Here is a 26,658-nt window from a genome sequence, read left to right on the forward strand (position 1 = left end):
TTTACCCTGTATGTTTGAAAGTGTATGGCTGAAACCGTACTGTTTTTGTCCTGACTGTGACTGAATGTAATGTACTTGCATTATGTAAAGTGGTCACTGAGTGAGTTGTGTGTGCAGTTTTTTTCCACACAGTGGCACTATTGCATGACAGTGTGGTATTATGTGAGTACATGGTTTCAGCTCACTGTACTTTTAATTCACATGTAAATGCAGCATGGATGCAAAGGAAAATAGGCTTACTGAAGATCTGCCTCTGTTTTGAGACATTTTTCATACACTATTGCATCTTTGGGATGCACCATCTCATGTATTTGAACTATTGGGTGAAATCAGTTTACTGTGGTAAAGCAGTCTTTTCCACCTCCGTTATGAAAGTTTCTTCTCTGACTACTATAGTCCAAATTTGATTTCTTTTTATGATTTGTCCAACAGATTTTGTTATTGCCACTGGTATTGGCATCTGTGTTTTATGGAGCTGGTAACATCAAGGAATTTCATTACTTATTTCTACAGATCTTATACACTGTCAGGGGAGTGAGCAGTAAACAGTGAGACTGAACCAGTGAGATAAAATAACAAACTGTATTGCTGGATTACATGCAAACCTCCTTTCTTGTGAAAGTAGTGTGTGGGTCGTTAGAAACAATCATGGGAATGGCAAAACCTCCCACTAACAATTAAAGTTACTATATAGACATGTAATTACAGAATTGAATGGCTATTTCAGAAAGATTGCTGACCATAAATAATATCAAAAATGGTTTGATTTCATGAAAATCTTTATAAAAACATTATAAATTTAGTGTAGAGTTTTAGTGTCATTTGTTAAACAATATGCTTTATATAATTTGTGTAATAGTACAAAACATCAATTAGTAACAGCTTCATATTGCATGAATTTTAGCTGACACTTGGATACAATAAGAACACTCAAACAGCTAAAGTCACTTAAAACAAGTATATTGTGTCCATGTGCGTCATTATCCATATGATCCAATTATTCTGCTTCTGAGGACTGAGTATGTGGGCAGGCAGGCTGTGACACGGCAGCACAGCTGAGGTTCAACCTTTCTAAAGGGAGCACTCGACCCAGGAACTCTCCCCTGCCAGTTTCCTCACCTGGCACCAGATGTTGCCTTGTGGTGTATTGTACTAAATGCTTGGCAATAATTAATGCAGAGCTCCTCCAGGAGGGTTTGGATTAAAGGCTTCAAGGGGTCTTACACACAAATACTCATATGCAGTCATATACACAAGTATGCACTCACTTACACACACTCAAAAAGCACGAACACACACATAGTATATGCTGGAGGTGAGTCATAACGCCTGATACATGTGGGAGAAAATAAAAGCTCTGTATTAATGCTTACTGTATGAACACTGGCAATTCTTCATGGCCATCAAGTCAACAAGCTCTTGCCAGTGTACAAAGCTAAATTTACCAAAAGAACACTTAACATTGCTGTTGACTTTATATCAACATACTGTACAGAACAGTATTTGGCTTCATTTCTGGTGTTGTAATCCCACATTGTGTCTGGATGTCTCTTTCAAGTTGACTGACTGATTGCTGTGACCCGTACTGCTGGCAGAGGACAAGGCCCATTTTGTCGACTGCTCATCATCTAATGAATGAAATCATATCCAATTACACGCCCGCCATCTTTGATCACTTACATTATGAGAGATATGTGCATGATGGGTATTATAAAAGATCACTGTCACTTTGATAATAAATTATGATTCACTTTATGACTCATGTAGGTCTTTGCAACAGAGAATTTTTTTATTGGCTTCCTGCATCACACAGCGATTACATCCAAACACTGTTAAATATTAAAATATTATCAACATTTTTTTTTCGATGCAGGCAAGAAAAGCAATTACCTTGAACTGACAAGGACCCAGATAAACAGAAAAACTGGCTAGAAATCTTGATCAATCGCAGAAGAAAAAGGATCTTAAATTCAAATAGTAATGCAAGCCATCAGCTTCCTTGGCATAGTTTCAGTGCAGACTAGATTGGACAGTTGGGACATTCCTACATGAATCGTTTCGTGATTAGGGACCCTGACTAACGAGCTCTGTGTATTTGGACTGTTTATCACCTCGCCGGCAAGGCTATGTGACTTTCACGCCATATTTGTGGACGACATTTTCGGATCCCCCTGGAACCAAGTCGCCTTCTAATGTCACAATTACACTGCCATGACCAATAGTGGTGGCTGTGCCAACTAGATTACAAATGAGGATGGCAAAGGACAACAAAGGTGAAACTGGAGGATATATTCTCTAAATGCAATCAAGACTTACTTGAAGTACCAGTACTATAATTTAGACATTATTACAAAAAAGTTTTAAGTTCCAAAAATGTTCTTGCTCTAACATGGCTGAACAAAAATAGTTTGAGTTACAGTTTGGCTTTGTTAAGAAAATAAGAAATAATTCACCTCTTTTGACTAGCAGTAGACACCATATTTTCAGCTTTGATGGAAGTTTCACAGGGATCACATCCAATCTTATTCCCTTCCATCCCTACCTCTCTGCCTGAGACAAGCTATCAGAAGAGATAAATCTCCACATATGAAACCACTTTGGTCTGTAAGAGGCTGTCAAAATAATATTTTCATCCCTCCGAAGGACCCTGGTAACCACTGCTGTCTACTGCTGTGCTGTATTATCGCTGAGGGTTAACGTCGAGTTTGGACTTTTTTTTTTTTGTTTGTTTACAACTCAGGATGTACTGTATAGACTGTACAATTTTTCTCAATGCCACTGCTTTCCTGTCACTCACACCAGTGCTTAAAGTGGATTGTGAATGGTGGAGGTGGGGGGATCACAGGACCATTCAGACAAGCCAGGTGATCAGATATTTGGACCTAAAGTCACATCTTGTCAGCGGGGCCTAATTCCTATGAGCACTCCTGCTCAAACTAAATAACAGATCGCTCTTAGACAAATCAGCTAGTATAAAATATGAAAAGCCTTTTATTGCTGTGTTGACAGTTCATTTCTTTGTTTTGCTGAAAAGCATTTGAAGGTTTACAGAGACATTTATTTACTTCTGGTGTCATCAGAATCATGCCTTTAGTGAAGAATAGTTATTGTTAACTGATATTTAATTATTCATAGTGACTCAGGCAAGTAAAACAAAATGGTAGAGTGGTTGGGTATGAGTGAGACCCAAAAATTATCATTGTCACTTAAAGATTGTCATTATAAATCTTTAAGTAGTACCTTTCTAATGCCCTTCAAAATACTCTCCTTGAGATGCAATACACTTGTCCCAGCGCTTCTCCAATTCTTGGAAACATTTTCTGTAGTTATCTTTTGTGACTGTGTCCAGACCCTTCAGCGATTCTTCCTGGATATCTTCCACAGTGACGAATCTTCTCCTTTTCAGTCCCAATTTTAGTGTCACCAAGCTGTAGGCATACGCTACCCTGTGAATACACACTACTCCTGTGCTATCGATGGCTTCCAGGAATTGTTAAAAAATATAAAAACCCACTACACCCACAGACAGGTGACCGGAATAATGAACGGAGAAACAAAACAATGACGTTTCCATAAAATGAGGTTTCCCACTGAATGGAGGGGTGAGACTGAAAATGATGTGAATCATATGCTATCTCATTGGATTGCAACCCAACTGAACATCCAGGCAGATTTTGGACAGACTTTTTAGCAAGCAGGTCCCAACTTTGGAGTCAGCACCAGAGGTCTTCACATGTCCACTAGATTATGAGAAACAAAGACCTGACCCAGGTCCTGTGTCTAAGTACAACCTCACAGAGCCAGCTAGCATGGCTGTAGACTCAATACTTGATCCTTTTTCTTAAGCAACAGCAGAAAACAAGACTCCTCTCCATACCATTTATCATTTTATTGTAATTTACTGGCTATTTACTTCTATTACAACTTGAACTGGTCACAACCAGTAGACAAGCAACCAGTGATGAGGGGTTGCAAGCAGAGATTCATTTTAAGGGGTATTACACAGCACTGTCCACCATGCCAAGGAGCATTGAAGCTGTTCTGATGGCTCATGGTGGCCCAACACCTTACACTTCTTAAGACATTTTGTGTTGGTTTTCCTTTATTATTTCACTGATTGGTATGTGTGCAATCATTTGTATTTGTGTAGACAGATGCATGATATCCCAGCTGATTTTAAAATTCCTTTGCTGTCATGCAGCTCCTCTCTGAGCTCTCACATGTTGTCAATTTTAAACTCTCATCAAATCATCCGTCATGTCCAGTTTGGTATGGGCAGCACAAACTGCATATCCTTTAATTATCCAGGCTGCTCTACAGAGGATGCAAATTTGAACAAAATCAAAACCTAAATAGAAGTAAATTGAAGTAAATTGAATGTTTAATATGCATAGTATCAAAATGGTGGCTTCACAAAGATGACAAGCATATGATAGCAGTTGCTGCAGGGAGATGTACAGTATGTCAAGAGAAATAAGGGCAGAAGCTTGGCCCCCCTGGTCTGTGTTATGATTAGTTATACCATTACAAGAGGATGTATCTCATTAAAGTATACATACTGTAACTGTGGTTACTGTTGATGGTAGATGTAGAGTAATGATCCGTTCCCGACACCCCAGCTTGTGTGTCAAAGCTTTCAGCAAACTAACATTTAACAGCGCATGTCTGCCTGCAGTGGCATGTCTCTCATTCACCAGTGTTCTTTCTTTCCATTCCCCGTGATTTACTTTCATATCCCCCACACCCCCGCTCTTTCATCTCTGAATCCAATACTGTCAGTGCTATAAATTCCCAGCAGCAGAATACACTGTGGTTTAGTGGCATTGTTAGGATGTCTCAAATGTGGAATTGCTTGATTCCAGGGAAGGTTTGCATGGTTTTGTTTCTTTTTCCTGAAACTGCCTTTAGGACAATTCCATTCTTAAATGCTCTTACGTTGTATCATCAGTTTGTATTATTTTGTAATGAAATGCTGTAATAGCCATGCCATGTCGAATTCTACTGGAGCTAGTGATTTTTCCTAGAATCTCTTTTTACATCCATCTGTGAACTCATCTGCACTTGTTGCATTTGGCTGTTGCAGAAAGCTAGAATGATAATATTGGTAATCACAGGAAACCAAACTTTTTCGGTCAAGAAAAATGGACCCTGCTCTTTAAAACACATTTCTTGTGGCTTCATTGCATTGTGGTGAATTGAAGTCACTGTCAGCAGAAAAATTGACATTTTTCTCTGTGCACCAAGGTTTCCAGTGGATATTTTTCTTTCATTTAATCCGCTTTTTTGAAATGAATTGAAACTGACTGAGTTCGAACAGCGTGACAGCCTTTTGTAACCAAATTACTTTATTATTTCTTTATCATGAACCTGAAAAAGTGACAAAATGTATAGTCTATTCGACCTCCTATATTTTTTTACAGCGACACATGCATTTAAATTTTAATGACTCCCCTTTCTGCTTTTTGACTCGTTTGGATAGTATAGAGATGTCATCATGAATGTGACACAAAGTGACTCTTTCCCAAGGTCCCAATCTTTAGCCAATAATGCAAGAAGCCCTTATGACACCCTGTCACTTCAGTAGGGACAACCCCAATTAAGGGTCCAGAGAAAGAGTCAGAGTCAGAGAAAAGGGAAAGAGAGAGGTCAAAGAGCAAGAAATGCGTGGAGAAAGCAGTGCAGTGAAGCAAAGATAATGTAGTCACTGTTCCCTCAGCACCTACTACCTGTCAGTGAACAGTTCAAGCAGGAATTGCTCCTGCCTGTCTCTACCAAGAGGACATGGCAGCTACAGAATGACAACACAATGAAAGAAAGTAACAACACAAAGCTGTAGTTCCAATATATATACAGCTCTTTCCCAAGGGCAAGAGTTCTCACACAGAAATCTGAGGATCAGCTGCAGTAAACGCCTACTGGAATGTATAAAACATACAGTCTCAAGGTTGTACATTAATAGAGAGACTATCCCAAGTCTTCCCCGTAACTGGAGGGTCAATGCTTCAATTTGACAGATCAAATAATAATTAAAACGATAATCAACTGCAGCCCTATTATGTCTCAATTAAGGAAAATAAAGGACATCAGATGATCTGTGGAGCATCCTAACATGCAGCACTCCATGTTAGTGTCATTAAACTGAAGTGATGTCAATATAAAGCTCCTTACAGTATATTACAGCTGGTGTAGGATTCTTACTTACTTTTGCTTTAATCTATAAATCTTGTTCCACCTTGTTCACCCACTGTACTGACAGACAACCACTGTAACGTACTCACATCGTGCTGTTCAATATTTAATACTTCCCCATGAATTTCTTTTGTAATGTTTAGGGAAGTGTGAAAAGCACAAGTCCCATAGAGGGAAATGGGGGGTTAAGGAGGGATGAAGCCAAGGGGGCAGTCGCATGAATGTGGGGAAAATAAAAAGTGTGAGTGCTGCCTGTTCTGCTCATGGCGATGAAGAGTTTAGATTTCCAAAACCCCCAATGGGATCTGTTGGCTGTGCATAGGGACCCCCAGCCAACACTGGGGGGGTTTACTGATGTATAATGACTATTTGCTCATCAGTTATTCTTCTATAAGTCCTATAAAACATCTATAAAAATGCATTTGAATGAACACAATCTATGGAAGATGTCGATATGAGTTCATCCTTGTGTAAAGTGTCCCTTGGCTCTTTTACAACCAGCAAATGACAGTAAAGACACACACACTCAACAGAGTATGTCCACATAAAAACACACATCTTTACTGGGGGCAGTATGCTGTTGAGATATAAGCGTTTCTACGCTGCGTTTGTTTTGTTTTTTTTACTCTAAGCCTTATGGAGAAAAAAACTCGTTGTGTATTCCACCCCCTTGTGTCTGAATTATTCAGCATCAATGCCATTTCTATTCTTAGTGCTTCTACTTGTGTTTGGATGGGCTGCAGAAAAAAACCTAAGTACAAACATCATAAGTAGCATATATGTTCCAGATTCCCTACAGCATATAAAATAATCTCTGTTCATTAGCTTGGCTCTTTTAATAATAATACTGTGGTTAAGAAGGTTCGGAGATGTGCATGAGCAATAGTAATGAGTTATGATTTTCTGGAGTAAAAGATATGTAGCAGTAATTGAGCAATTACAATTAGAAAATGCATACATGAGAAAGACATGTTAAAACCCGTATGGAGATGATGAGAAATTAGATGTTTACATGTCACTTGTCAGGCCTGAAATTAATTTGCTTCAAGACAAAGAGGCCTGAATTAAATCAAGTCAAAAAGCAATAGAGTCTTCAAGGGAACATCAAAGGTTTGCAGATATCCCTCTGGGCTGCTTGAAGAGCATCGATCGAAAAATGCTGGGTGGGAACGTGCTTACGCTCTCCCATCCAGTGAAACTGATTTCATCCAGCCAAACCTCGTAGCTGAGATCTGCTAATCTCTCAAGTCTGAAATTGTTCTGAGAAAAGCAGCAGAAGAAGGTTGACTGGTAGTAGAGGAGTAGACGGGAGGGTAAATCTGAAACTGGGCGACATCTGCTGCATACTGCTGCTGCTGCAATCAATATGCTACTACAAATAAAAATAGAATTTTGTTTTTCTATGACATGTTATGCAATTCACATTTTACATGCAATATTCATCCCCACAAGCAAAGAAGTCTTTCTAGTGTTGTTTGATGTTATGGTCGAATTTTTAAACATAAAGCATTGCACTGTTACAAGGCTATCACTGCTGTGGCAGCATCAGCAGAATTTTTAATGATGTAGAATGATTAATAATTTACAGTAATATGGCTTGTGCTTCATCCACCAGCACCATGAATTTGATTAATGAAATAAATCACAATGTAATCATAAACCACAAGATTACTTTGTTGACAGAGTCAACACATTCATACCACAGTGCAAAAATATGTCAGTGCTGACACTGACTTGTAAAAATGTGATATATAACAAGCAATAAATACAACTGCTTTTTCTTGGAGTTTTTTGTAACAGACATATGAACAGTTTGAGGCTCTGACACACTCTGAGAGTGTGATTTCAAGGTAACTGTGACAAAAAAGTAATCTAACAGTTACTTTGCACTTTCTGTGTCATCTTTCATATGTTTGCAACTACCTCCTTTTGTATGAATTATTGATAAATAGCTGGCTGTTGCATGCTGAGCCAGAGAGAGAAGTAAAACATGGACTGGATTAGGCTACATCCATCCCTAAATGTCTTTAAAATATGCATACAGTACCAGCCACATTTTATCTGACATATAAATTGTGTTCAAATGCTGCTGTGCTCATGGATTTGAAATGTATAAGTCATCCATCTTTTCAATTTCACTTTCAAAGAAATACATATGAAGCATGCAATTTCAATCTTGTTGAAATGCTTTGTTGTCAAGCACCAGGGATGTCAAGATTTTATTTATTTTTAACAAGCACATCTGTGTATTTTTCTGTTTCTCAGCCCCCAGACAAAATTTTGAGAGGGGTAAACTATGTAACACACTTTGATGTGCAGGCTAGCATCATGGATCCACTGTACTTGCAAGATGCTGTGACGCAAATAAGATCACACATGCCTCCTGAGGGAATCACCGCACCAGCACAAGTTCTGTTAAAGACACCACTACATGGAAAAAAAATCTTGTATTTGGATATATTGTAAGAAACCCTAAAGACACAGTAAGGGGACACCTGTGTTTGTTGTTCTTTAAGGACAGCTCTCACAGATTTACTGCAGCAAGCTTCAGATGACAATTTAATACCCCTGGGATAAGGCCGTATCCATTATGTTGAAAATGAGAGTTAAAGGGAGAAAACGTGCCAGGTTAGTTGAAATTAGCACAGTAGTGAGTTTTACAAATACATTTCACCTCAGTCCATTCATAATGCTCCACTGGCAACACAGATAATCCATCTTATTTGCATACAGTGCAAGTGTGGCCACTCATTACAGCTTAGTTTATTTTCCTCTCTCTCTCTCTGTTGTGTGTTGTGTCAGAGGGGGAATATTGATTTCACCGACACTTCCAGGGAACGCCTTTATTGACAGACTGCCTCCAATAAATTGTTGATTGCTGGTTGATGAAAAGGCTTCAGGCTACAATAAATCCCCCCGATAATGTCTTAATGCAGACATCTCCTTATGCAGCGTCACATCCAAACCAAATCCATGTATTCTATTCTAAATGATATTGTTAAACCCTGATCACCCAAAGTCACCATTACACTTACAAACACCATTAGCCCACAGCGGGTTCAGTCTTTGCTGCTGCTGCTGTTGCCAGGGTTATGCCATTGAAGTATGCACCCTTGTTATTAGATCTAGGCTGCCTGGCAGGCACAGAGCAGAGGCTAGGCTGGTTTGCTGCTACTTGCTCTCTCCCAGCAGAGTAGCCTCCAGTCATTCATCAGTATCACTGCTAGAGAGAGACACAGAGTGATGGGAGAAGTCTGTGTGATGTGCACTGTGTTGCACAACTGTCTCTGTTTGTGTGTGTGTGTGTATAACTGAGTACAAAAATGTGGGATTCAGGTGATAAAAATTGCTCTGAAAAATCTGTTCAGCAGCTCTTGCTGTTTAACATGCACTAAGGATTTCATTTTCCATAACACAGATGTCAGAATTTAACATTACATATTATATATATATGTTTCTTTTTTGATTCCAACAACACAATGGAACTGAGCCTCACAGATGTTAAAAACTGGCTATCACAAAGCTTTCCTCACCTAAATCAGAAGCTATTGGTCCTGACTCTTCCATTAATCACATTTCCCTCTACTTAGGTTCTCTGTCCACATGCATTAACCCCCATTGTAGAAATATGTGTTATCTTTGACAACAAGCGATGTCCAATCATGCTTCCTGCACCTTCACACATTTCAAAAATTCGAGTCTGTAAAACTATGTGTAACCTGTTTTGAAATAGAAAAAATATAAATATAGTTATTATTATAATAATTATATATTTTGCAGCCCAGTTGGTTACAAACATAAGACATGAGCATTCGCCCTAACCTGAAGACAAAATAAGATAACAAATGAAATTAAACAACACCTAAAGGTATGATATGTTTATGCAATTCGCAACTGAGGCCTGCATTATTACATAATCTTGCACCCCTATCTTTTGCAGGGGCCCTTAACAAAATATAGGTATTATTATTTTAGTTTATATTGTGCTCACATGGTGCATTTTTCTAAATAAAGTTGTGTTTCATCAAATTATTGTAAACTAACTGACATACAGAAAACCTGGGAGTGAGAATGTGTTGGACAGGTGCAGTATTATTCCACTGTAGCCTACTGGTTGGTTTCTGGTTATATGTGCAAAATATAATGAAGTTGGCCTCCATAGTACCTGAATGGAACTTGGAGGCAACCATGCTCATGTCAACACCTTGCTGCTGGTTTAGGCGCTGAATGTTGGAAATTACCTAAGATTAGTCTTATCAACATTAGCCAACACAGCCTCTAAATTAGTAAACCTAATCAGCCACTAAATTAACTACACCTGGGATCCTTTCCCTCTTTTCCTGTGATAATCCGCACTAACATTCCCATTAAAAATAATAACGTCGTGCTGAAGTAGTGCTGTTGCTTTAGACTACCTCTAAATTGTCTTGTAGAATTGCATAAGGTCTCTAACTGGTTAGCTGAATCCAAACACAGACTCCACGTCAGACTTTTCCTCTCGCCGTTCATGTGAAGCGCTGTTTCATGCGTTCAGTGATGCCTCTGCAGCCCACAGACGGAGCGATACAGGGAGATACTACAGTGTATGGGACCTTACCATCTCGAGTGACGTCCTATATGATGAATTCCGATTCATAATAATCTGAAGGCAAAGAAAACATTTCAGCCAAATTCAGAGGATTACTCTCGAGGCTTTTCTTGTGCGGCCAGTCTACTGTGTTGACAAGGTAGGGGGGCAAATGCGCAAATTGTTTTCTCGTTTCATTCATTCTACAGTGAGAATTTGTTAGCGTTATAATCGATGCATATGTTTTGTGAAAACATGTTTCGACTTTATCCTGGATATGCAATCTTCGCTGCTTTTCTCATGTTATCAAATTGTGCATGATGGACTGCATTGACTCTATAAATTTCCATAACTTTCTCGTAAACCCGGACCCTAAAAGAAATTTCTTTTGACAAAGTTGTTAGACTGCATTTTCCCCTGTGGTACGTTGACAGCCCTCCCTACCACTTACCGTAAGTGATAAAGAGGCAAGAATAAAATATCCAATCAACCTATCCGTGCGCCTTGACTGAGCAACGGCGTCTGCAGTTGCGTCTTTGGCATTATATGAGGACGTGGCGCACAATTTTTCCACTTTTACAGTATAAAAATAGCTTGTTTTTCTTTTTAAACACTCAATGCAAAAAAAAACAAAAAAACACTGGCTGCTACCACTTGTGGGACGAGGATGCAGTAATGGTCAGCATAGCATGTGCCATCATATTACTCTTCCTGTCCAAGGCTTTGAGGTGTTAATCTGGCCGCATCTTTCTTCCATTATAGGCTGAAGCTTTATAGGCTGCTCCGCTGATGCATATTAGGGGCCACATGCCTTATTCCCAGTGTCAATGGCTCTATGGGTTCATTCAGGCTTTTTGGTCCAATCGGTCTCCTTGCAAATTGTCTTGGAGTCGCATGTGCTTTTGCACCGACAAGCAGCAGCTCCAGAGTGAAAGTGTGATTCCAGTCATTAAAACACTGCCAGAAGTAGTAGCCCATGAAATCCATCCGGCATAAACGAACAACATTACATCTGTAAATGACTCTCTAGACTAACTCCAGCTGCGATATGAATGGATCACTTGTCTGATGTATGTGCACAACCAGTTCATCTACCAGAATAAAGCAGTGTTAATGGCTCCTGGTGTAGATGGAAATTATATGCTATTAGAACAGACTGTGTAATTATTGTTGTGTGTTTGCGTATGTGTGTGTGTGTGTGTGTGTGTGCAGGGGCACTGAGCCAAATGGAAGTGGGGGTTTGGGGGTTGGGTGGGGGGGGCGATGCAATTGTTATTCTGATTCCAGCAGAGGTAGAGGAAGATTCAAGGACAACAGGAAGGATCAAGGCTAAGAGGTCAATGAAGTATGAAGAAGTCATTAGTAGGTTACTAAGAGGAATTAAGCATTGAGATGATACAGGAAAGGGAATATTAAGGTGCAGCTGCTCTCATAGATCCTCTAGATTTGAGGTAATGGGCTACAGAACAAGAGGCATTTTTTAATGATTTTCCTCCTCTCTTAATCTTCTTTTTTTGCCTACTCTAAGTGAAAAGCATTGCAAAGCTGACATTTTTTGCAAGCGCATTCTCTTATCTCAAAGAAGCAGCGAACAATCCCACAATCTGTTGATCTTCCCTCGGCGCCCGTGTCACTTCCTTAAACCATAAACGTGCATGCTTTCCTTGTAAAACCCAAGGCCCCGCATCTGCTCCCCTTCCCATCCCCCCCATTAGGGACCTTCTGCATCTCGCTCATATGGCTGACTGCAGTGGCTTCATACAACTGTGGAGAGGGAGTGTTGGAGTGATCATTAGCTGCCTTCCCTCTTTGCCTGTCAGATAATGACGGACTCTGCGCTGAACTCTGGACCCTGTACCTGTGCTTCATTAGCTTCCCTTTTGTCCTGATACTGTTATCAGCTGTAGTCAAATCCCTCCTGTATCATTTCCATATATCCAAGCCACCTCACAGATGATGAGAATATAAGACTTTGTGACTGCCTCTTTTTATTCCCGTGTCAATTAGCAGAGGGCTTATCCTGCTCCTCTTTGTGTTGTGCTCTTGTTGAACTAAGCAGCGCTGCTTTAGTTAAAACACGATGAGATCTGCTCTGCTACAAAATACCTGTAAACACTGCCTCAGCCACTGCTTTCCACATGCTGCCTGTAGAATATTAAGGATGCTTTCGAGGGGAGATAAGGGCCGTTGCATATTTTAAAATCTCTGTATATTTTTCACACTTCCTCCGTACCCAGAAACTCTCAGCTCGCCGTGTAATTATGCAGATAATGTTGTCTGGACATAAATGTGTCATTGCAGACAGTCCAAATGGCCGTGTTTGCGTGTTTGCTGTTCTGTTTTGAGCTCGTCTTTGAAGCCATACAACCCTGAAATTAAAATGAAATTATAAAAGGGGCATCAGATTTGAGCATCCCGAAGGGCAGAAGGAGGCTAAGACTAGTAGTGGCACAAATATTGCTTTCTAACACCCCAAGGGTTTACAATAAAAATAAGGGATGATGACGACAAAGAAGATTTCACAATGCACAGTGATGACATAGCTGTTACTCAGAACTTGTCCCCCTCAGGTTTTATTATTTAAGGCCAGAAGTCATAATCGTGTTGTAATGACGGCTGTGGATGATGAGTCAGCTATAGTAGTATTCTCTGACGTGCTGTAGTTTCAGGCTGTGTTCTTCTCTTTGCTGAATTTTAATTACGCTGCACTGTTCCACCGAGCAGAGCCCCGTCAGGTCCCACTACGTCTTGTTACTTTTCAATGTCTCAGTTATGAGAACAGGACATCTTCTGTTTCGGAGGCTTCTCTCTAGCAGCAATAAGACTTACTAGTTTGGCTTGAGGGGACTCTTCAGTGCCCCTGCACTATTCCTGTAATCTCTGCCTGCGCACTCTCCTGCACACTTAGCTGCTCAGATAGGTCGTATGGGAGCTGTCAGCAGGCCGGTTTAATTTCTTCAGCTCTCCTCCTGTGGATTGTTTTTTCAAAAAGCATGGAGAACAAGCTGCGTGCAACCCCCGGGAAACCAGTGGAGAACCGTATGTTTTTGTGCTCCAAACTGTGAGGCTTTGAGAAGGCTCAACTTCTCTATAAAGCCTGTATTCACCGAAGACCACGCACAGGCCCTCAGGAGGAGTGTGTGCACCACTGCCTATGAAGCAGGCCTCACTGTACCCAGGCAGATTGTTACCCACACTGAATGAACATAGACTCAGTGCTCGGCTAAATTTACTAATCCTCTCCTATGAGATTATCTGTCTTTTGAGGAGTTTTAGGATGAAAAAAATTCACTTTCTGCTTCCTAGGATTTTTAATAACTCATCTGGTATTTTAAAATGTTTTACATACCCTTGGATGTCAGCAAGTGCCACAACATGTTCATTTAGCTGTCACATACTGAACTGACAAATTTGAAAGTGTGATATATTGTAATGTAGAGCTGCAATGATTAGTCAATTAATCAAATAGATTAGACAGAAAATGAATTGGCAACTATTTTGATAATCGAATAATCTTTTTTGTCTTTTTTAATGCAAAAATGCCAAATATTTGCTGTTTTCAGCCTCTAAAATGTGAGGAATTGATGCTTTTTTTTTGGTGCATGATAGTAAACTGAGTATCTTCGTGTTTTTTTGGCTGCTGATCAGACAAAACAAGACATTTTAAGACGTTACCTTCAACTCTGAAAAATTAAAACCATAATTTTTCACAAACTTCTGGCATTTTATACAAATAACAATTAATCGAGAAAATAATTGGCAGATTAATCTATAATGATAATCATTAGTTGCAGCCCTATTGTAATTCATTTGGGAGTCAATTCTTCTGCCCTAATAATGGGCTGCAACTGAAGCATGAGCCAAAGTACATTACAGTTACTGATGATGTCACTGTGCTGTATATATTCTGGTGAAGAAATTTCTGTGTGTGCAGCAGCTTTTAAGTCACTGCTACTGAATGTCTGATGAAGAGCGTTATTTACCATTACAGCTTCCCTTCATGCCTGCAGGTCTTACTTCAGTCTATGCCTCAGGCTGTCTCGGTGTGTTCATAGTGTGTGTTTATACTCACATCATCTCTCCACAGTTCTATCAAGCCTTCTGTCTCGTCCATCTTTTATTATTAAGGGGATGCTAACAGCCAAAGCGGTCTCACCTTTGTTGTCCTCACAAACATGCAGCAACACTGGGTCCCGTTCCATGTGCGATGCCATTCATGCCACAGCATGCTCTGTTGACATGCTCTGGTGTGACAGCCTTCTTCTTTATTTGCTTTTCACCAGAAACTAGGGCACTCATTTGTTGATATAAAGACATACTGTAGACCTGTATTTGCCAGGGGACAATGTCAATTCTGGTGCATGAACGAGGGAAAAGGGAAGAGAGGCATGTTTGTATGCCTTCCAGCTATTGGAGCATGCTCCGACTGTGAAAGGCCACTGCCATTGTTGGGTAACATAATCCACCAGGGAGGCCTTTGGCCAGACACTGGGGAGGACTGCCTGTACACACTCTTCCTCTCTTTCTCAGTATAGATGCATATCCCTTTCTGTGCTGGAATTAGCTGCTGAATGCTAAGCAATTTTCAAGTGCTACTAAACCTGCGTGAGGAGTGAAAGCGCACACATCTCATTATTGTTGTCATTCTAAACACAAACTCTCTACAAGACGACTGGCTTGTTTAATAAACAGTCTTATTGATAGCAGTATATTCTAATACTCTCACTGATGGCGAGGCGAGTGGCTCAATGGAGAAATATAGACACACATACTTCCTCTGGGAAAAAAGTCATCCCAGAGATAACGCTCTCTGGATTGTTTTAATGAAGTATTGTGGTGTGTAACGTCACCTGCAGAAGTGATACGGACAATAATGCATCTGTGAGCGGTAGATATGTGGTTTAGTGGTGGAATCAGTGGCTCATAATGGATTATAGACAGACTCACGCTTCAGTGTCAGATCGCTTGCAATCTAATAAAAGTGGACATCATTTCCCATCATTGAGACAGATATAATCAGCTACGTACATGAACGTACTGTGGGTATATGCACTCCGGCTGTTTTTGCGCATACACAAAAAAACACATGTACACATACAGTACATATAGTAGATATGCACTTGAGTGACGATCTACATGCTTGTTACTGCCTGATCAGTTGTGCAAACATGCTGTATGTTTCCTTCACTTCAGGTTTTATTGCAGTGCGTAGTTTTAAAGGTGCAGTGTGTAGGATTTAGTGGCATCTAGCGGAACAGACTTGGCAGAAATGGAATATAATATTCATAAGTATGTTTGAATTAGTGTGTAATTACCGGAAAATAAGAATTGCTGTGTTTTTGTTACCTTAGAATGAGCCCTTCATATCTACATAGGGAGTGGGTCCCCTTCCACAGAGCCCACCATGTTTCTACAGTAGCCCAGAATGGACAAACTAAACACTGGCTCTAGAGAGGGCCTTTTGCGTTTTTGACGAGTTTCACGGCCACCATAGGTTCTCCTGCATGCTTGGAAGGGGACGGGGTATTCATTTGGTTGCAATCTGCAACCTCACTGCTAGATGCCACTAAATCTTACATACTGCACCTTTAAAGCCTGGTGTAATTATATGGAAAACATAATTTAATAAAGACATTAATGTAACTATTTTAATTGCTTCTTAATTTAATTCTGACTAAATTCTGAATTAAAAATTCTGTTTATTGGCCCATCGTGCTGCATAAGGAGATTAACTCAGATTGTCAGTATGTGTCCATGCAGTGCCAAACCAAAGGTACAGAAAGATCAACAAGCATACAGCTATTGTGTGCAAGACAAATAGATGAAAATTAAAATACATACAGATAAACAGCTGAACAAACAAACATGATTGTTTATTTTTGTTAGGGTACTAGTCTGATTGGTAACTTTATGTATAAGGATTGCAGATGCACCATATAATTAGTGTCTATTCTTTTTGCAAATTGCTCCACTTCACATTTCACATTTATTTTCTATATTTTAGTTTCTATTTATTTTAAAGAGAATGAGCGAGTATGTGACAACAGGTAGATCTTTACCTGATTTCAGGATCATAAAGTAGATGTTACTGAAAGGCACAGTGTAGAAAATAAATAAAAAGGTAAATTAACACATAAAAGGAACACTCACAAAGATGGGAGACATAGCGAACAACAGAATTAAATTAAAAGGAAAACAATTTGATGTACAGAAGCTACATAATCATGAATGAAATCTACAGTAAATAGGCATTTAGTTTTTAAATGTAAGTCCAAAAAACGATGCAATTAAGGGATTTCATCTTCCAAACTACCTTTTAATCTACCAAGCAAATACTCAAAAGATGCTATTTGCATTCATCCAATATTTTAAATCCAGACATTTATCCATTTCCCAGTGCCTTGAATAACTCTGATCGCTGTAATTATAGTGGAAAGGGGTTTTCTGCACATCTTCCAGCAATATGCAGCTGACCGAGGTGCTTCCCAGGTCAGGGACAGCAAATTTCAAATGAGCAAAGACTGAAGCACACTGATTGATTTGCAGCCTTTAATAGTGCAAACAGACCAATGTTTCGGCACTACTGTGTCTTCATCAGAGTCAAAGAGGACAAAGGCATAATGCAAACACAATTTGGTTGGTCTGTTTGTACTGTTAAATGCTGCAAATCAATCAATATGCTCCAGTCTTTTCTCATCTAAAAATTAGCTGTAATCATGCCCTCTATAAATAACTTAAAATTTACATTTGTATTTATTTGGTAGATGAGATATGTCCCCTAGTAATCATGAATCCAGAATGAAATGAATAGCTGGACCAAACCAACCAACAGTTCAATGAATATACAGTACCAGTCAAAAGTTTGGACACACCTTCCCATTCTCTTGAATGAAAAAATATGTCCAAATTTTTGACTGATACTGTAAGTTCCTCCATTTCTAAACTTATCAGAATTTTCAAATACCATCAACAGTCAAATAGCAGTCATACTGTTAAAAGGTTTTCAGTGAAAGGTCTGCATGTTCATTTTCCTAACTTACAATTTAATATTCTTTGTGTGTGAACAGCTAAATGACCCCCCTCATTGCTTTCATTGTGAGGGCTCTGCATGTGAGTGGGTTGTAGACTTTTTTTTTTTTGTGGAAATAGCTTTTGTATGAAACAACATTGCATTCATACCATACACATATATGAAAGGCATATATCCATTATAAAGCAATCATGCTTCAGGAATGTCAGAAATGGTATGCTTGTATGTTAATGTTTTTACAAACATTTCTAATCAGGGTTTTCCCCATAACTCAAAACATCATTTATGGCCTAATATAATGTCTGGAAAGCCAGTTGCAATCTTGATGCTTATTTCTTTATACCTCAGTCTGTTAGCATGTGTATATGGTAAAGCTGGAGTCTCATTTCCATGCAGACTGAAGCTTTAGGAACGTCTAGATGGCTCGTCTACTAACCTGACAGTGATTAGAGAAGATGGCTGATGCCTCTTTTGAGAAGATTTTGACAAGATCTAACTGTTTTGGCAGGAGGCGCTAAAGATTATAGTATCGGTGGAAAAGTGTGAGGTAATCCTGAGTTGTGCATGTGGTGGCTTTTGCAAAAGACAGACGACAAAAGACCGATATCTACTGCAATTGATATCTCAGTATATAGTCTGTTTTCATGCATTTGGGGTCAAGTAATGCACTGGCATCAATAAAAAGCTACTGTACTATATGTCAGAGTGTATGTCAGTAAGAGAATAATGATACTCTCTTACTGTAAAATGCAATACAAGATAAAGCTAAATTAGCTGTCAAGTTTCAAATTAATTGTATCATTAGCACAGCACATAGCCCATTTGAAACCAAATTTGCCAGGGTTTTTGACCACACAATATTCTATGTTGTATATTCAGAGTACCAGACAAAAGCATTGTATAACATGAATTGCTTGTTAGTGAATAGAGACACTCATGACATTTGTAGTCTGACAGTTGTCTAGACAGGGTAATAGCTTCTGTTATCATCCCAACATTTTAAAATGTGTCTTTTTTTAATGTGTGTCTTATTCCTGAGGCATCTAGATGAATTATTTCATCGGGGATAATAGTTTGGCATTGATCATCAAACCTTAGCCGTCTAGATGGGATGATCGGAGGAACAGGAAAGAGCTACAATCAGTGTCTCATCAATCTGTTTAACCTCCACACAGCACAGGTGTCACATCTTGTAATGACAAATTAATGTGACATTTTCACCGTTCCCTGACACTGATGAGGGATTTTGCAATCTGACCCAGATGCAAGTGAAGTCTCTTTTATTGTATTTCAGTTTGAGCTAATTTTGGAATTAATGAAACAGAATAGCCACTTTCAGTTAGAGACAGAGACATCCAAAACAGTTTAGATGTGTTATTGTCACCAGAGTGTCATTGGTTTTGAATCACTACATCATTTGGGAAAGGGTGATTGGAATATGGTGTCTTTGAGCATTACAAACTGGAGATGCAGGATTTGAAAGAACAGGGCATTTACAGTAGCAGGCAGAGAGCATCTAATACAAGATGCTAATGTGTTGCATTATGGGAAATGTAAGATCCAGTGTTTATGGAGTTTGACCTGTGTTAGGGATTAAAAGTCAGGATGAATCAAACTCTGCTGCTGCAGTTCTGAGCTCTCATCTTTTGATCTGTCTCTCACAGGTCTCCTAATTTTATGGCAGGTCAGTTTTAAATTGCTGGAGTAACCCTTTAATCAACTCCAGTGGAGATGCTCAGTGACTGTATGAGATGTAATAATTGAGAGAATGTAGTACTGTTAGAGAAACAGTTGTTAGACAAGTTATTATGTGGTGCAAATACTATATCTTTAAAGGAAGATATTGGTTTTCTCTATAAGGTGTATCTTTTTTCATAGTTTTATGTGAAATCAGTGAATCGAATATTAATCAGCATTTTTTGCAGCAAGTCATCTCAAGCTCAGCAAGTCATTTCAAGCATAAGATAGAAATACTAGCTACTTCCAACTTCTTAGTTGTAAAGATATATTACTTTTCTCTGCTTTTATTGTAAGTAAGATATATTTGGGTTTCATCTGTTGGTTGGACAAAACAAGCACTTTGAAGACGGCACTTTGGGCTTTGTGAAATAGTGATGGGACCGTTTTCTGACGTTTTTTTTCAACAAAACACTTAATCGTTTAATTGAGAAAATAATTGGCAGATTAATCGATTATTAAAGTTATTGTTAATTGTTGGTTGCAGCCATTTCTCTTTTATTTAACCAGGTTAATAACTGTTATTTGTTTGATAAATTGACAAAGCTTAACTCACTGCTGTCATTGCTGAGATCTGGAGATAATGATACACTCAACAGAGTCAAGGGCTGCAACTAGCAGCAGCCCTTATTTCTGTTATTGTTTTATCTGTTAAATATTTTTGTGATTAATTATTTAGTCTTAGGGGATGTTAGAAAAAAGTGAGAAATGTTATCACAGTTTCACAGAGCCCAAGGTAACGTCTTCAGTTAGCTGTTTTGTCAGCTAACTGAAGAAGATATTCAATTCACAATGACATAAACTAAAAAAGCAGTTTGAAAAATGACTTAAAGAATTATTCAGTAATCAAAATTTTTATGTATAATTTTATGCCAGTTATATAATTGATTAATAAACTAATCATACAAGTACTAAAGGAGTCCATTAGGAAGCAACACAAACAGATTTTAAACACAAACTCAGTTTTCAGGATCCAGTTTTAATCAAATCCAATTTTATTGACTCCATTTTATCGAGGTATTATTTCCCCAGACACAGCAGCTTAACGCTCACATTGTCAGTTTGGTGAGGATTGGCTTGGTGGAGCAGTGAGAAGGCTTGTCTTGACCTGCCAGCATCCCTCCATACCAGAGCTTCTGCAGTGCCTCCTCTCAGTAGCTGTGACAGGAGAAGGAGGATGGCAATGAATCAGGGGCATGACGAAGATCTTCCCAGAACTGACTCCTCTCTGAGTCGCTGGACACTGTCACGCAGCGAGAAAGAGTGTGATCACACTTACATTCAGCCATTTTAAAGCTCATAGGCAAGTGTGGTTCTGCAAGGCTGGCGCACATTACTGATCCACAGGGCCTTGGTTTGATATGTCTCTTATTTGGTTGTGTGGTAATAATATTGTTTTATTTAAAGTCCTCAAAATTCAGTTAAATCCCTTTTCTTTATTAAATGTATTAAATATCATAAAACAACCTCACTCTCCAGTGCAAAATACACTGTTGTTGGCATTTAGCATGTCATGTGCCTGTCAGTGTCTCCATGGGAGGCCCAGAGTGTCATGTGACCGAACATCAAGGAAAGCCTTCGTGAGCACTGCTCCCGTTTATTTAAAGCAAGGAGATTTATTTAAGAGCCCGTTGCACAAGATAAGCTGCAAAGGTACAGCTCTAAATGGAATAGAAGAGCCTATTTGTAAATGTCCGCAAGTGCCTGGCTTTAAGTGCCTGGCTGAGAGATGAATAGAGGCGATAAGCAAGAGAGGGTAATTTCAACAATGGGTATTTTAAAAGGTAGATATTTTGCGATGACAGCCTTTAATTGATCTCATGACTTTTAAATAGAGTATAATATGGGGTTTTTATTGAGCTCGTCTAAACGCTGACACCACTCTGTCAGTTCAGGGAGTGTAATAGTTAGAAGGATGGCTTGTGTGGCCTGAATGTCAGAGCAAAAATTCTGAGGCAGCAACTGCAGATTTTTTTTTTCCTACCTCAAGCCTTACATGCACACAACATGGATTTACTTTGATCCCATCCTTGACAATAAGTGCCTGCAAGAGATGGTCTGCGGCAAAACTGCCTGAGCAGGGATGTTTGACACAGTTGTTTTGGATCTAAAATGGCGTCAGCAAAAGCTGAAAGCCCCTCCATGTTCTTGACTTTAATTGAGAGAGAGCCCCTCAAGCGTACTGCCAATCTTCCCAGTAGAGGAAACCCTACAGGGAACTTTTCCTGCAGTGAAATGTCGAACTACTCATTCTGTGCCAGCGTATAGCGCTTACAGCTCTCTGCCTCGCTTTATTGTGAGATAGTGTTGGCTATTATACATTTAAAAGCATAAATCATATGACTGACATTTGAGTGGTTAGATATGAAGGTTATATATGTCCCTGGCTGCTTATATATAAACCGTACATTCTTCAGTACATGCATACAACATACAGTAATCTTGATATGGTTGCATGATCCACAGGATTAGTTTGGATTGGCAAAGCTAACCACTTTCACATGACAGAAATAATAATCTGTTTTTGAACTAATAACATTAATCGTGTTGGGGAAATATTTATTCTTGCATGGAAGTGACAGGAACACTTTTAAGCTGTCACTTAAATAATTGATAAAGAAACGGGGAGGGGAAGGGGAGGGGGTGGGTGTCCAGATGATGCACTGGAGTTTCACATAGGGCCCATGTACTGTGGAATGTTCATGTAAGGAAAGGCAGGGCCCTAAAACTCTGCCAGATTTCATTTCACGCTCCGCAGAGCACAGCCTCTGAGACGGTGACATTTACATGGCCCTCTATACCAGCGCCAGTTGCTGCAGGCCCAAGGCACTGGCTAAATCAGGCACAAGGGCCAATGAATGAGGAGGCATCGCAAGCAGGAGAACAAGGAAGAGATGGCTAATGTGCTGTGCAGAAGGAGCACACATAGCACATGAGTTTATGTTAGAAAGACTGTGTGACATCAGTCATCTTCAGTAAAAAAGACCTTTCTGTGGAGGAGCTTGCATTATGTGAATTATATATAAATTATTCAGTGATAATGTGTCTTCTTTGTCCTTGTATTATCACCATACTACATAGATGCTACATGATATTCTGGAGCAGCTCAGCAGCCAAGACCTTTGTAAATGATTATGGCTGCTTTGTGCGGCATATGAAAAGCCATGAACTGCCACAAACATATTAAAACAGGTCAGTAAGGCAAAACCTATTATACAAACAAATTCTACTATATGCGCAGCAGTAGTGTTGATTGTTTCTGTGTATGTGTGAGTGGGGGAGGAGACCATTCTGTAAGACCAGCTTTTCCAGGGATTATCTGCTCCAAAGACCAACTGGTCATCTCCTAACAAAAAGGTAATCGGGCTAGTTTGAATGCTAGTTAACCCCTCCTGCCCGATTTCAATATACTCATTCTATCCGTCACTAATCTGATTGGGTCTCCACCTCTAGTAGTTTACTGTGTCACCAGTGTCACCAGCATGAGTAGTTCAGTCCTGATTGAGCTCTATATTGGTTCTTGCTTTTAAAGGCGTTCCCACTGAGAGGTTTCCCAGTAGGTTGAAATAAACATGCAGAGCAGCTACGGATGCTGAAATCTTTTTGGCTGCATTGAAAGGAAGCCCTTTGGCAATAGGTGAAAGCTTCCTCCACTTGAAGCATTATAGACTGCTTCTCACTTCTTCCAGTAAGCTTCTGAAATTGTTTAAAGACAATGCACATTTGCCTTATATAATAACTGCACAGGGCAACTTGAGCATCATCTCCACACACTGTATCCTCTGAGAGTGTTTAGCTGTTGAACCAGTCTGGCGCAAATTCTCTTCTCGTTTCTGGTCTTTAAATCCTGGCTTTTTCTTTTGTTTTTGTTTCCTGGCAAGTCATTTTGCTATGATATTTTTTCCCAGGTGGTGTGAAACTGTGGAGCTGTGTGTGTAAACACATATTGGAGCCTGTTCAACTCAGAAAGCTGTAGAGTTGTACATATCTGCCCTTCATTGTCCACTGAAATGTATTATTAAAGTTATAACATATTTCACGAAAGTGTTGAGCCATAACCGTCACTGCAATATAATCAGATGTAGAAGGGGAAGAGGCAGATGGGCGTGATGACGGCAGTCGCTCAAGAGCAGGTGGAGGTCAGCGTTTGCTACCATGCAGTCTCAACTGGTCCGTTCGTCACGGTGCACTGAATCAATACTGCTGTCAAGCAGATGAGTGTGCACCGCTAGTCCATTACAAAGTGGTAAATCTAGCTATGGCGCTTACTAACTGCCATAATGAGGTGGTAACAAAGTTATGGAATCATTAGTGAGCATGTGTCCCAGCAGGACGGCAAGGGAAAGCGAGCTTTGGGAGGTTACAGAATGACAGATGGTGGCTGTATGTGTGTGTCAGTGTGTGAATGAGTGAATGCTTGGTGGTGCTCAGGGTTGTTTTTGCACAAAAACAAGTGCACGGAGAGCAAAATATGATATTTAACTCTGATGTAGCAAGGTTTTACTGATTTGTCTACTGTGATAATGATTAAGATTTTTAATTACTCATAGTTTTGGTTTCATTCCAGTTTAATCCAAGAGAAGGTTTGGCTTTGGCAGATTTTAGTTTCAATGTGATTTCAATATTGTTTACAGAGCAGAATATTCTTTCTATTCCCCTTTGCCAACTTGCCACAATACTGTTTACAGTTTTTTTGTAGAAGTAATGTTTATATTTACCATTTTATTTCAAAATGAATACTATCCGTCAAATATCCTTCCATTATTGTATCTACTCTTATTCAATTCCTCTACATGTAATACTTCCTAATCAGTCACATTTTATGAGTAATAATTCATCTGAAACAATCACTTAAATGGAACTAAACCAAACGTCATGTTTGCATTAATTCCTGGATTATCTCTTGGTTTATAGAAACAATCATTTGTCAAATTATGGATTACAGAAGCCTGCAGGCAAATTGACTGTTATGAGCATTGTTTTAGTATCTCATGATTTCACACAAGGCCAAGAACAAGAGCCCTTAAAATGTGTCAATGAAGTGGTGTAAAGTAAATGCAGCTCCTTGTGTGGTGTTTATTTAAGTTCAGCCATAAATCACCATGTTGCGTTTTGGCTGCAGAGAGAGAAAAGGGGAGAGTGGAGGCGGAGGGAGGGAGGGAGGGACTGAAACTGTGGTCCAAAGCCAAAACACGACTAATGCCAAGGTGGCAGGCATGGAAGAGGTGGGAGGGAAAGAGAAGATGAGAGGGAAAAACCTTCTTCTCAATCTGATAACCAGCATGGATGGATGGACAGTGATGGGCAAAGCCCTGTTTATGGCCAATCATCTAGATTTCCCCTGTATTTAATGGGTTCTTTTCATACAGCTAGCACAATCAGAGTTATTAGGGCCTATTTTTATACTTTCTGAAGAGGCCATTTTCTGCCATTTATTTTTGTGCAGTATGAAATATAAGTTCCATACAAACTTGAAAATGGCCTAAACCAGATAACAGACCACAGTAAGTACGTTGCAGTAATTTTGGTGTGTTTGTGTCATGCAGACAGGTTCGCCATTATTCAACAGCCACAGGAAGAAGACAAAATTTGTCACAACCATGTTTTCTTAGTAGTAAATGTAAAAAATAAAAAAAAAGAAAACTAAAACTGAGTCCATCTTGCACTTGTTTTTGCTGACCAGCCTTGGCAGAGCTCAATATGTTGTCTTTTCACTCCACAAATGGACTTTTTTTTAAAATAATTGTAACCTCAAAGTGCACCTGCTACTTTTTCTAGAGTGGCCCTTTTTTGAAATTCTTTTGTGACTCTTTACCAGCTCAAATTGTCCTGGCAACTGAGTGAGAGTGAATATCACCCTGCTCCCAATTTTCTACCGGCAGAAGGGCCAGGAGGGGAATGAATCAGCAGACCCCTCCATCGATGTCGCCTTGACTCTGGCTCTTCTCTTCTCTTGACCTCCACACCCACTCTTTTGTGACAGAGAAATTTAGCGTATAGATTTATTAGTAAATTAATTAGTGAAGAAGAAAAAGGTCACAAGCGCTGAGATCTTTGCACATGTGCGACAGGGAGAGTTCTTTGCTAATTGAGCACAAAATGGACAGACAGCTGGAGGTCAGGCATCAGTCTGGCCCTGTGGGCTGAGTGATGGCGCTGCTGTGGAATTAGCTGGCTTCTCATCCTGTTATTGGTCCACATTTTTTCAGGTCACCACTCACGCCTATATTCGCGCTGAGCCTTTTCAGGGACATGCCATTTTTAGTATAGATAATCTAGATATACGTAATAAAAGTTGTTTTGGATTGAATTTAGGACAGCAGATTTGCAGGGAGATCAAAATATGTTTTTGGCTGAAACTAAGTGATGGTGTATGTGTGTGTTTGTGTGTATGTGTGCGTGCGTGTGCGTGGGTGTGTATGTCACAGAGAGAGACAGAGAGAAAGATGAATGAATGTCCCTGACTGAGAGCAAATTAGTGCAGTTTGGAAAATGGCTTCAGCACCATGGACAGCGTCTCATGCTCCATGCATATCACAATGCTCTTTTATCTGTATCGCTACACTCCATCTGTTCCCACACAAACACGCACACATACACGCACGCACAGATTCAAAAGCCAATGTACGTTTATAGATTAATGACTGTGGCAGTGCAGCAAAGATCTGAGGAGCAACTTTCCATGACAAGCTCAGCAAACACAAGTTTGCAGCCTGAAAAGGAGGCTTAATATAGCATTGCCTGTTATTTTATCTGCTTAATTCCATAGATGGCTTTGACATCTTACAAATTTACAGGAGGTATTAGGGCCAAGCACTGACACAAGCACTCAGTATAAAAGTTTTACAGATAACTTGTTCTTACATTTATTTATAGCATGCCATATAGAATAGAGACAATTTATTTAGTTTAGTTAATTAACTTTTCATATTGGGACAACACTAATAGTTTACAGCCATGTTAGAGTCTCTGTGAGGCTGTATTTAGGGACAGCTGTGTTTTGAGCTAAATGCTAACTTTAGCATGCTAACATGTTCTTAATGACAATGCTAACATTTGATGTTTAGCAGGTATTTTTGCTGTGTTCATCTTAGCATGTTAGCATGTGAACATTTATAAATTAGCACTAAACACA

The 26,658-nt window shown here is 39.5% G+C and overlaps 1 protein-coding gene across 1 annotated transcript in view; it reads left to right on the top strand.

Annotated features, from left to right (window-relative positions):
* Nucleotides 1–10,766: 10,766 nt before the first annotated feature.
* Nucleotides 10,767–26,658, top strand: part of dlgap1b (discs, large (Drosophila) homolog-associated protein 1b) — a 106,481-nt gene continuing 90,589 nt past the window's right edge. Inside the window, exon 1 of the mRNA XM_067577453.1 lies at nucleotides 10,767–10,916. The gene's annotated coding sequence lies outside the window, so the exon portion shown is untranslated. The remainder of the gene's footprint in view (nucleotides 10,917–26,658) is intronic.

This window comes from Thunnus thynnus, chromosome 21, assembly GCF_963924715.1.
Source record: "Thunnus thynnus chromosome 21, fThuThy2.1, whole genome shotgun sequence".
Lineage (NCBI taxonomy): Eukaryota > Metazoa > Chordata > Actinopteri > Scombriformes > Scombridae > Thunnus > Thunnus thynnus.